Here is a 13,416-nt window from a genome sequence, read left to right as displayed (position 1 = left end):
CAAATATATAGAAATAACAAAAAATGACTCTTCACAAATTTATTACACACGAGATCCTGATTCAATGTAAAAAAACAGCAGGTGAACCACACAAAGTACATTGATGTATTAAACAGGGGACTGGAACATCTGAAAAAAATAATAAATAATAATTTAAAAGCAATAAGATGAGGTACATCTGTTGTACCTTTCTCTACGAGAGTTTCCCAGTGGAATCCACAAATTCCATAGTTTTCTTGCTGAGTACCAACTATCGCTGGAAACTAACCATCGATTATGAAATGGTTACTGGGGATGAAAGGAAAAATCACAGTCCCCATAATAATGTTTCTTTTTTGCATGTCAAACACCTGATAGCTCTCCCTCCAGAAAGTGACTGCGAGCAGTTATCACACTGAATTACCAATGGATAAGCTCTGCTTTTGAAAGGAAATTGTCGTAAACAGATTCTCTGACCTCCTCCCACAATAAAGAATCCATGTTTTCCATTCTTTCTGCCCAAGAAGCACCCCTTTGCGTTTTCATTTTCTGGGTAGCAGCTTGAAGGAATATCATTAAAAATAGTTGTTGGCATCAACAATCATTTTCAACAATTGTTCACCACCTGTGCACAAGAATAAAAACAAATTTAAAAGAAGATGAGGGATACTAACAAGACTACTTAAACTGACTTTGTGCAAGCTTTTCTTGACGGGAAACATCAAACCTATCATCAAGTTGAGTAATATCACTTTCCAATGCAGTTGAAAACACATTTGCAGAAGGAGAACTAACACTATTATCAGGGATTATCCATGTGATAGTTTCTTTGTAACATAATGATTTAGCTAGTTTTCCCCCTTTTTGTAGATTCACTATTTTCTAGTGAACGCAAAGCACCCAAACAATGAGGTCTTGACGAGGTCACTCCTCGGCTTTTCACGGCTTTTTTCTTTTTTAGTTGTTTCTCTTCTGCGTGCATTTCTTCTTAACTCTGAAAACAGTACTTTTCTTTAACGGCAAAACTGTACAAAAGCAATCAAACGCTCTAGAAATAAACAAATTTATGTTAGTATATGATTATTTTTCACAAATCGTTTGATTACCAAGATGGCGCTAATTAGAAAAAAGCTGTTCTAGTCTTTCGCCGGCAACTGCTAGAATGTGCAGCTGATTCCTAGGCAATTGTCATAATTGTTCGGGAATAAACATTGCAAAGGTAAGTCTGAAAATGAAACAAAAGACGGATTAGCACAATAGAATAATATTAGGTATACATAAAAATAAAAAATAATACTCAGAGTTATTAAGTTCCCCATTAGTCAGGAATTCAGTGCACTGGAAGCAATGGAGGCAGTTATTGACTTCACATTTACGCTGACAGAGTTACTTATTAATGAATAGATATGTCACATGTAGGACAAAGGTGGTATCGGCAAGTTTGACACCTAACAGATGCCTGCTTCGGGCAGACAGTGCACAAAATAGAAGCCTTGTTTATGCTAAAGCTCTTCATGCTCTCTACGTGTGGTGTAATCTCTTGTCTCCTTCCACTTCAAATCTTGACCTTCCATGCGACTTTTCCACTCAGTCTGGAGATGTTTGATAAGAGGCTCTTTTGATTCACTTGGTGTACTCCATGGGAAGTTCACAACTCGCCAAGTCATCAATATTATCTGTAAATAGACAACACATTAACATACACCTGATATTGACTTGTTTTATGTATACCTTGTGATAAATCGGGAACTGTGACTGGTGGACCAAAATGAGAGCTTTCAGCCTCTGTTTGGTATCCACTACCTTCTTCATATTCATATTGTCAATTTCACCTTAACACCGTCCAATTTTACAAAGCATTTTGGTCGTTTGCTTGGATATCCAGCTTCCTTTCGTTTAGATTCTCGTCTTTCCTTATTCTTCCGGGAATTTTCGCTTTTCTTTAAACTTGCTAAAATTTCTTTCACTAATTCCCTACGAGATCATGATTCCTCGTCTTCTCCATCTCAGTTCTTTTATGTTGAACCAATGTCCCAGATTAGCAAAAAAAAACCACACAATTTTGAATGGAATGTTTGAGAAACCACTGACAAACAATAACAAATCGGTGGAACTAAACGGTAGTACTAAACGACTTTTCTGAAATTTTATATGAAAGGGGAAGTTGAATGTTAAATCACAAGCTTGCAGCCCTTAAAATTCCAATCGCAAATATATCATTAATACTGATTAATTACATCCTTGGAATTTCGATTAATCGTTTGAAAACAATAATATCACGATAATGGCGGGAAAATTTGCTTACGGATTTTCTAACGTCCTCTTAGCGGTTATCCGACGATAATAGTAGGGAAGATTCCGAGTCCAACCTTTGACCAATCTTCAAAGCTTGAAAAGGTCCGAGGTTGGACTCCGAGTCACCAGACTGTGTTGGGTACAGCACAAAACACCAACCAGTGCCACCTGGTATCTACGGGACAAAAAGCACTTCTTGACACTGAGCCCTGTATACTCCCAAGGCCTACTTAAATGGTTAAGGCCTGTAAAACTTGAATACCTCTATGGCGGTGGTGGCGTTCCCAGTAGCGAGAGCGAATCAGAGGGGAAAACATAGGCCCTGGGAGAACCATGGTCCAATACGCCAAAGATAGAAATTTTTAAAGTAAACTTGTTTTGAGAAAAAAACCTGATACGAGACACAGCGAAGGAAATGGTTGAGGACAATTACATGACAATAAAAAAAAAAAAAAACGCTTAACTAGGGTCAACTGGTCGGATGCGATCGATGGTAAATCAAATGCTCAACAGAAAATGAAAATAGAAAAAATCAAACTGTAATTGCTGTCTTCCTTCGTAAAAACACGACGGAACCCCCCCGTTTGGAATATGTCCTGCCATGGTAGGGGAATAAGGTTGGTGAAGCCGTTTCAGTTTCTGCATCGAATTCACAGGCGATCAGTATGATCGAACGTACGGTGGTGCCGCATTTTAGTGTCGAGGGTATATAACAGCTGATCACAATTGGTCTTTCAGTTTTTCACTGCTTGTCGGTAGCTTTAAAACCGTGTTGCGCGTTACACGACTTTTTCCACAACGCAAAAAGACAACACTAAAGGAACGTTAACGCATTGCAAACTGAGCTTCTGAAACACCAACGAACTTTAATTGATCGCAATCAAAGCAAAAACCTTCCCAAGAGCACCACGAACAATTCATGCGGCAGGTTATTGATGTTCTGTTGAAAGAAGCTGTATTCCAGGGAATGTCTAATGATAGTTTAGTCATCGAATGGATGGAGCCAGAATCTTTGATGGTTTACCGAGAGAGAGCTGCCAAAAATCCTGAATCGGATGAGAACCTTCTCGATCGTTTATAAAACGTTGTACGTTACAGCGTAAAGACTGGCCATCCACATTTCATTAATCAACTATTCTCAAGGTAAAGAAAACATATTAATCTACCGATAATGCTACACCAAATATTTGAACTTGCATTAAATTTTTTTTTCCTTAAATTAGTTTGGATCCTTACGGACTTGTGGCCCAGTGGGTAAACAGGATCTCTTTGAATCCCAGTGTTTATACGTACGAAGTTGCCCTGTTTTTACGCTCCTCGAGCATAAGCTTCTTCGCGAAATGCGATGTTGTTGCAGGGATTCCCGGACGGCAGTGGTGATGGGAGTTTTGGCCCAGGAGGTTCAATGGCTAATACATACGGGATTCAATGCGCCTTGTCATCACGCTATGCCGGATTTAAAAGTAAGCCCAAGGAATCTATTTCAACCAGTTTCATCAAAACTGTTAAATTTCGGGCAGTAATTAAACCAAGTTCAACCACAATAAATATTTCGTTTATTTACAAGACTGCAATTTCTAGCAAACAAAGCTGCATTGCATCATTCAAAGGCAGGAAACTGATTCTTCATATTTTGTTGAAATTGTAGTGCGAAACTCGCATCACGTCGCCTAGTGGTGTTGACATCTAAAGATGCCCATTATTCAATCAAGAAAGCTTGCTTCCTCCTAGGAATAGGCTCATCCAATCTTTATCTAGGGGACGGGGATAGCGATGGTCGAATGAATCTCGCACATCTTCGAGAAGAAATACAACGAGCTCCGAGGAGGGTGCCAGACCCTTATGGTGTCGGCCATAGCCGGTTAATGAGAGAACTTGCCAATATCGGGAAATCTTACTTTATTTTAATTACTTTCTCGTATTGTATATTGTTCTATAACTATAGGAACCACTGTATTAGGGCTCAACAGATCCCCTTGATTAGATCGCTGACTTATGTCAGGAATTTGGCCTTATGGATGCATGCGTAGACGCAGCATGGGGAGGTGGCGCCTATGTCCACAAAGTATCGGATATCCCAAAGGGAATTGAGCGGTAAAAATGTTTTATTTATCCAAAGAAGCAACCGAACTTGTTTAATCATCCTAACCAGAGCCGATTCAGTAACGTGGAACCCCGACAAATTGCTTGGGGCAATTTCAGCAGTACGGCCACCTTTTTGACTCGACATGCTTCCGGAGGCTAGAGGCCAATTCCGTCTTCAGCTTCTTATTTGTTTCAAAAAGATAAGTTTTATGATCCTAAGTGGGACGTTGGAGACAATACACTGCAATGTGGCCGACGAGCAGACGTCCTCAAGTTCTGGCTGATGGGGCAAGCAAAGTAACTTTTCCACCAAGAAAGAGAAAAAATAAAAATAAAACATTGGTCGAATTATTGCATAGAATGAAACTTTGAAGAGGAAATGCCATAACTAATTGAAAGTAGAAGCGAGCAAGTATCTTAATGCCATTACTCTTAACCTTCTTCTCAACTTTATCTGCAGGAAGTTTGGGCTTGGAAAAAGCATGTGGATACGCTCTTTGAAAATACACCTATTTCACTTCACATATTCACATCGCGAAGGTTTCAACCCACACGAGGAGCCATCATCCGTGAACGTATGCCGGGGGTACATCCCGCCAAGCCTTCGAAATTCCCAGCGGGATGAAGATTATCGCGAAAATCCATGCAGCATATCAAAGATCTTATTTCGATTTAGAATGTAAAATAGAATTTTTTATCTAATGGCGCATTCGATTTAGATCGCTCCCAAGATCGCTGAACTAAAGATCAAAAAAGGCAGCATGATGATAACTTCACCAACCGCTGAGAAATTTGCCAAATTTTTTCCGGCCAGTTCTCAAACATGTTAATGCCAAAGATATGGAATTCTTTGCTGAAGAGATTGAGCGTCTCGGATGCGATTTCTAAACAAGTCATGTTAAATAGCATTTTCTGCATTTCAAGAAATTTTTCAAAACTGCTTTTTTAAAAATCCATCTGTACGGCATTTAACGCATCAAACATACCGATCTTAAATAGAAATTCTAATATAGGAAATAAACTTCCAATAAAGAGGAAAATAAGACGGGAATCGTCGGCAAAATAAAATACTACGCGAAATCATCTTTAGTAAGCTTCTGAAAGCTTACTACTTTAATTCAGCTACGACAGGGTCATGTGGCAATGTAGCATTAATTTTTCTCAAATATTGTTGAAAACGCAGATGTTGTAAAGGGCTGGGGTGCTGTATCAATAACACAGCTCTCAAATAACTTGGGAAATAAAATAACTAGTAAACTCATTTCAAAATCAGTTATGTAATTTGTTCTTCAGCAGCCAATAAATGCTCCTCTAACGTTGACCAGTTTCGACCAAAAGGATTCTAACTGAGCTTAGTTGCAGAAGTTACATATACTTGATGGACCCACAATTTGGCGTAAATCAAGCATTTGTTTCTGCTGACAATGTGCCACATTTTCAGCAATGCATTTTTTCAATTGCAACCCTCATTAAAGGCATTCCTAATGGCAGGGACAACTAGAACTAAACGATAAAAATTATTACCTTGTTCATCACCATAATGAGTTGAAAATCTCTTATTACCAAATTTGGAGTTTGGCCAAGTAAGAAACATTAGCGTGTGTGAAATCACTTGTGATGTTTGAACCAATTTTTTTATGGAGCTCTCCCACCCTCCTCCAATGCTTGTACTGGTCTTGTATTTTTTTCCATTAGTTTAGGCAGCACCTCCTTAGCTAGGGACATCAAATTAGCAATTAGTAATTTAGTGAATTGTGTCTAATTTTTTTAAAACATTACCAGTTCAGAAACAGCTGATCCAAGTTGATCACATTGGAATTGTAGTTCCGACAAATGCTCAGCAGCATTACCTGGATTTTCTCCTGTTCAGTTGATGATATGCAGGGCTTAGGAATCCTAAACACACACCCTTGCCATTATTTAATTGAAAATTTTACCACAATTTTGTTTTCAGCTGCAGTATGTTTATTGATTATATTTCTTCTTCCAGTAGGATGCAGGAGAAACCATTGTTGGACCAGGCTGCAACTCCACCAGGCTAGTTCAAATGCTCAAGGAGAGTTTCTTGATTTTTTTACAGGTGACGGCTGTTGCTCACTATAAAAAAAACATTGCATATTTCCATGAGAAACCATATTCTGTGGGAACTGGGTGCAAGCTCAGCACTGTTAACAATAAAATGTCAAAACACAAATTCAACCATTCAATTGCCATCGTGCTCTTCAACTACGTGAAAGATGTGTCCATTTCAAGAGTATTACAGTTTAGAAGTAGTAATAGTAACATACAAACGCCAATGTATCTAATAATTCTCCTCAATGGTCGTAATGTAAGAAAAGTTTTAAATATCGGCAGACAGACACAAGGCTCAGCTGTAATGTTACAGCCTGTAAACTCAAAATACCTGTTATGTTTTCAAAAGAAAGAAAGAGGGGTGGGGGAAAAGGGGGAAAAAGGTGGTTTAATAAAGGAATTTTATAGATCATGATTGTGAGATCAGATAGAAATTTAAAAAATCTTACACAACAAGGGAATATCTAAGCTATATCTACAAAAAAACAACATTGAAAGGTTAATGGTTTACTGCATGTTTATTGTGTGTGAAGACCCAAATCAGTAAGCAAACGAGGTGTAATAATGGTTTTCAGAAAGTTCGTTCGATCGCGTCATACGGCATAGGACGAGCATTGATTTGATCATCTTCGCCCATCCCCGATCGTAGTCTTTACTCTTCGAGTCTGTGCTAAAACTAAAAATTGTATAAAAACTATACATTTCCCAAAGCAGAAGTTGGCTGAACGAGATTATTCGTTTTAAGACCATCATCCATGTACAACGAAAAAATTGCCTGACATTGCAGAGAAGGAACAAATCATTTGGCGGAACTCGTTGAAATTTATTGCAATCGTATTAATCTTGCAAGAAACCCGATATGCATGTAAGAAAACACTCATGAAGTTAAGCTGTAATGCCTTCGGCAGAAGATGATCCCTTTGATTTATAGAAGCTTGACAGTGACTCGAAGCAACAAGAGTGCTATCACTATCGTCGAAGTTCCAGATGGTTTACATTGACCTAAATGGAATGTGAAATGCAATTGCTTTAACATTTTGAGGGGTACGTTAGCTCTACATGGGGGACACTGCCTTTCAGGTAGACAAAAGTGTTTCTCTTCTTAACACAAGCAGACATTATTGACCAGTTTTCACTGGAAGGGAAGGCAGGAGATAGAAATCCAGAAGGGCTCGGACATGGTACTGGCTCCAGCCACTCACAGGGCAGTCACCAACTTTACGTCCTACAAGGAGGAATCCCACCAGGCCCAATGATAAAACATCAACAAAGAACTCTGATTTCTATTGTTTTTTTAAATACTTTGAAATCGTATTCGCTAGAAGAGATACGCCACCAATAACGCCCTTCACGTCTGTCGCTAACGGTTAGTAGAAACAGCTATCCAAAAAGAAACAATTACAATAAATTAGAATGTAGAATTTGATCAGTTATAACAGGCTGTTTTTACATGGCACACCTGACACGAAATCATACTCGACGGAGACGTTGGTTCCATTTGCAGACGATGCAGGGTAAAAGTACCTCACAACCAGGAAACAGGCACAGCGGTTAATGTTGATGTAGATCCTGCATTGAAATCAGTTTAAATTCAAATAACAAAAAGAACAAGAAATGAAAAATTACCACAATCCCTAAAAGGAGTCGCAGAGACGGTGGTAACTGGCAGGGACAGGCGGCGACGGTTACCTTAAACATTTTGATGATTTAATGGGTTAGGAGTTGCAGCACAGAAGAATGGAAGAATGAATGTCCTTTTTATATGATTACCGATAACGTTCACTGCGTCGATAACGACGCGGAAAATTGCTGTGTTCCGCCGACGGGTTATTAGGGCGCAAAATATCTGGCAACCAATACAAAAATTAGAGCAATTTTTCGGTCTTATGTCTTACCTTTTCGTTTTATCTATTCAGGAACCCAGAGATCCTTTACTAGGATGCCTAAGTTAAGGTGGTAAGCACCCTCATCATTGTGATTTTCCTGGGTTTACTGATACAGTGAATATTGGACCCGACATTTGCTAATGGCACGCGGAAGGTAGAGACGTAACGTAAAAAAATTATCTCTTCCGTATTGGGTGACTTTTTTCTCTCAAAAGTAAGAGACGTGGGTGCCGGGAGCTCGTTGGTGGATACTTCAGTCCTGACAGAAGAGTGTATGTATCATTTGAGTGCTCACCATTTACGATTCAGTTAAGATTAATGATGCATATTACCTCTGTAAATATTCTAGTATATTTGTGTATTAGGTCACCCGTCACCAGGCCTCGGGAGTAATCAACGACGGGCTTCGTTACGGCCCGTTTATAGCCGCTTTATCTACAGTAATTCCAGTAGATCAGCCTACCTTACCCTAGGTTAGCAATGTAAAAAGAAAAGAAAATGGACAGATTTGACAACGCATATTTAGAAAGCAACGCTTTACCTTTAAGTGTAAGGCATGTAGTCAGCCAGATTTATCAGGGTTTTTAAGCATAGGCACCACACAAAAAATTAAAGGCAAAACTGTTACTAGGAATTACGCAAGTGTCCCACAGGCTGCCACGTCAATATAATAGTCACTAGAAAGTGACCTGAAACAAAAAAACAAAACAAACAAACCCTTTCAGATTACAAAACAAACGAACAAACAAAAAAAATGCCTCTTTAATATTGTTTTCGAACAACAGCTTCTATGAAAAGTCGATAAGCTTCAGGGTGTATCAGGAGCTGATACTTAAATCATAAAATTCACCGGGCGGTATTCGATATTAAAGAATGGCATCCCTTCAAAATTGCCAACCAGGCAAAACAGAAAATACGTATTTTAAGATGTATAGTAAAAATAATGATTATTCGATGGAGTGGAAAATAAGACTATTTTGCAGCCGCTTCAACACTTGGCATCTGTGCAAAAACTCGAAATATCCGGTTACAGTTTTTCTTGATCTACGGTTCTCAATCGAATGCGGTCGTGCAGTTCTGACATGCAAAATAGCCTCTTCGGGGTTTAAATGTTTAAACCGTACTAGGTAGCATGCAAGAAGGGTTCCTGTCCTTCCGATTCCAGCACGGCAATGCACAGCAACCCCCTACGATAAAGCAAATAAAGATTGGGAAAACAGGAAAACTTTCTTTAAACTGCGCAATATCTGTGACCTGATTTTCTTCCAAAAGCCTTTTCACAAATTCCAATAAACCGCTGACGTGTACCAACGTGAAAGGCAGTAATCATCAACACAAACGTTAACTCCAATTAGTGCTGGTACTTCTTCCGTATGCGTGGCTGTAATTTCGGATCAAACCAGGTAAGGATGCCGTGATTCAGCAGAAATTTAAATCCTCTGCTTATCAGGAAAGCCAGGGCAGCAATCTTACGATCCTCCAGCAGCCACGAGAGTTCCGGAGTTGTTGAGCACATAGCGAATTGTGACAGACAACCTGGGTAATAAATGTTTGTTATTCTTAACCAATTTTCAACAGTTGAAATCCCGGTTCCGAATTGCCGTTCTCGGATACGAATGCCTTCAACTTTGATGAATAATACAGTTAAAACCGACCGGGCCAAGTTGGTCAATTCCTTATTCGAATTCGAAGGACGCCTGGTTATCTGCTTCCAGGCCTGAAACTACAGCCAGTAAGGAATATTAAAATATAATATTTATGCCTCAAATAAACATTGCCGTATGGAGAAGAAAACATGAACGAACGCTACGATTGGCACATGATAGTAGATTGTGATTTCAAGGCCGCAGATTGGAAAGCGGTTTCAACTCTATTCATTTCCAACGTTACAACCGCTTTCAAAAAGCCGATATCAGCCAGTCATTCGTACTACCATACGTCTATAATTCGCTGGTTACTGGTGCACCAATATTAGTTGAAGGCAGTGATGAACGATTTCAGGCCACCTTCCTTCTAACGTTACTTTCGGTCGAGGTCCCAGGACAAGACGTCCGCTGGCAATGCTCCACGCCATTCGCTCAGTGGTGAAGTGAAAAGCAGGTTCACTGGAAGCGCTTGATGCAAAACCGCCTGTACCTTTTACTCCGAATTCATTAACTGCAGGGATTGCCTGACAGCTTTGAGCTTCATGCCACAATCCGGATGATATAAAGGTGTGTTATGTTGCTGGATGGACAATAGACACAAACATTTACCGCTTTCGCATCAAACAGATTATATGTTTGGCTAAACATATTTTTTTATGGATAGACCTCACCATGGCCAGTAATAGGACGCCACTGATTTCGTCATCAATTTGCAAGTTCACTTTCCTGAATAATTAGAAGTTAAACCAGATATTTGATTTATGGTTGGAACACGGCATTACCTATTAGCGACTTTATCTCCAACCCGCCCACTTTTACCGGTGATAGACCGCGGATGTGAAGTACATAATCGCCCGTTGGCGTCCATGGCAACTAGCCTGACGGTGTCATGCCCAAGTGGCGCGAGGTGATTCTAAAACATAATAGAATACAATCATCTGATGCAAAAATAAAAACAAAAAAACTGACTGGGTTAAGGTTAATCAAAGAACATAGCACTTTATATTTTCGAAAGTCTGCCATTCTTCAAGATACAGGCTTTCAGACCAAACTTGATGGATCTTACTGGGGACATTGCATTCATTGGCAAACATATTTCGCTCCTTCACCACAAGTGAAGACAAAGTTGTCCATACCATCCGGGAGCTAAAAACAATTGGGCATATAGTTTGTAACCGCTGCAACAGCCCAAATCAAATGTCTTAAGGTGAGATGACAAACAGTAGTGCTGGTACAGCCTAATAGAAAATTACGCAGCTTCTCAGAGAATGTATCCATATAGAAGTAACCATTTCAATCAAACCAGCATTCAAGCATGAGCCTTTCCTGCATCAAAACTGGCTCCATCTTCAAGAATAAATAACTGCCGCTCAACAGCATCAAGAGCTGAACCATCATGTTTCAAAATTCCCATAAGCTTTCTAGGCCGCTAACTTGACCCCATTTCGCTTGCATCACTAATATTTCCTAGGTATTGCCCAGGCCCCACCAAGTAAATTTACTACAACAGGCCTTTACTTATTTTGCTAAATAAAAAAATTTAAACTTATAGGTAACTCAATATGCTTTAATTTGACTTAGATATAACTGATTTCTTTATGGGTTTCCCAGTAACTTGTTACTAGTCTCTCCCGCCTCTTGCCTCAGCCACCTGATCCGCTGCCAACCTTTAACTTATACCTAATAAAACGCCACATAAGAATGTTAAATACAGGCTGCTTTTAGTTGCGTGTCCCCATAGATCCGGGTTATCGCACATCAAAGCACGCGACACGAAATAAGATATGAATTTGATGATTTAATCAAAAACAAGTTTTGAAGAGCGATATAGCAGATTTAACATTAAAAGCTCTTTGCGTCATGGCAACTGAAATTTTTCTCTTTTTTTTTTTAATCTTACAGAAAAATAATATTGCACAGGCAGATTTGAAAAAGGCCCACTGTCAAATAAAAAGAATAGATACATTTTATTTTCACGCATTTCGCATTATGCCTGTATTTTTGCCTATTTAAAGTTCTATGACACCATTACATATTCCGAACGCTTTACATCATTAAAAGATCTGAGCGGTCGTGGTTAACCCCAAATGTATTTTAACCATTCAATGAAAATTCAGGCAATGAATTAGAAAAAACAAACAAAAAACAAACAAACAACAAGGGCTGTCTATTCCTTCTGTTTAACAAGGAAGACCCTTGTGCCAATATTGTGATTATTTCCTCTCTGTGTGAAAGATGCAACTATTAGCTGGAAAACTTCAGGGAACTCTGTAATGTATATGTAGCCTCCACTCCTTTTTTTTTTTAAACTCATTTTTGCCACTGTGTTCTGTACAGAACTAAATATTCAGGTGTTTGCTTGCCAATTAGTAGAAAAGCATGAGGGAAACGCTTATTACTGGGCCTACCAGCAGCAAGGTCTATAATGCCGTTTAAAAGAGTAAGCAGCCCAAGGTAGAAAACGAAAAAGGAAGTGGAAATAAATGGTGTTTAGATCCCTCTTTGTAAACCGTCAAAAGGAAAATCTAGCTCACTGAAAAACCATGAATAATGACGTAGAACTGATCTCCATTGTTGGGCGTTGCCGCCCCCTACCAAAGTAAAGTGTTCGTTGCAAAATGTTGACCCTTCCACTGATCCCAAACTTGAATTCTTGCGACCCTGACTAACGTAATTGCAACATGCCCATGGGGCGAGGCGTTTGTTACGAATTGCTGCTGACGTAACGATTTCCGTCTGTAAAAGATGCTGATTCTGTGCCAAAGGCATTTATGGGTTTTAACCTGCTCTTCTCCATTGCGTTGTAGGACGGTGGTCTCCAGAACATTTCTTCAAAGTAATATCTCATTAGGTTACAGAAATATGTCAAGAAACGAATAGGCATACTCTTGTAAAAGAGACACATCTCCGCCGCGAAACGTGCCCTGGCCGATCTGCTACTGGGGCTGTACTCCTCATAAGCCAGTAGCGACATATTCCTCCAATGCTCTGATCGATAAAGGTAATCACCAAAACCGTAACGATAAAGAATTATGCAAAGCTGACCTGACAAAAATTCAATTATTCCAACAAAATAGAATCAGCAAATACTTCTTGTTCAGTCTATTTTAATGTCTTTAAAGAATGTACCTGGTAGTAAATGTTTAACTAAAAAAGATTAAAAAATAGACACAGACAAAGTAGAAATAAAAAAGCACCATGGTAAAAGAAGAAAAGTTATTACCTAATGCAGGGGGCTAATTTCAAGTGAACTGATTGCATTTTCGGAAAGCGCGCCAAGCTTTATATATGCTATACACAGATTTATGGATATATCCTATTGCGCTACTTTTTCGACGAACTGATTGCAGCTTATTTGACGACGTGTCGGGGTCATTCCCATTGGTGGAACGGCAATTGGTTCTGTTAAGGGTGCGTGTTTCATTGGATAAAAATTGGGAACTATGCTTTGT

At 39.2% G+C, this 13,416-nt stretch overlaps 3 pseudogenes; 1 reads left to right on the top strand and 2 right to left on the bottom strand.

The window, feature by feature from the left end:
- Window positions 1–42: 42 nt before the first annotated feature.
- LOC123475745 lies at window positions 43–1,797 on the bottom strand (annotated as a pseudogene).
- Window positions 1,798–2,263: 466 nt separating this feature from the next.
- LOC123475723 lies at window positions 2,264–5,247 on the top strand (annotated as a pseudogene).
- A 4,540-nt stretch (window positions 5,248–9,787) lies between these two features.
- LOC123475681 overlaps window positions 9,788–13,416 on the bottom strand; it is a 7,959-nt pseudogene continuing 4,330 nt past the window's right edge.

Source organism: Daphnia magna, linkage group LG1 (assembly GCF_020631705.1).
Source record: "Daphnia magna isolate NIES linkage group LG1, ASM2063170v1.1, whole genome shotgun sequence".
NCBI classification, from domain to species: Eukaryota; Metazoa; Arthropoda; class Branchiopoda; order Diplostraca; family Daphniidae; genus Daphnia; species Daphnia magna.
Note: the sequence above shows the minus strand (reverse complement) of the source record. Positions and strands in the feature narration are given on the sequence as shown.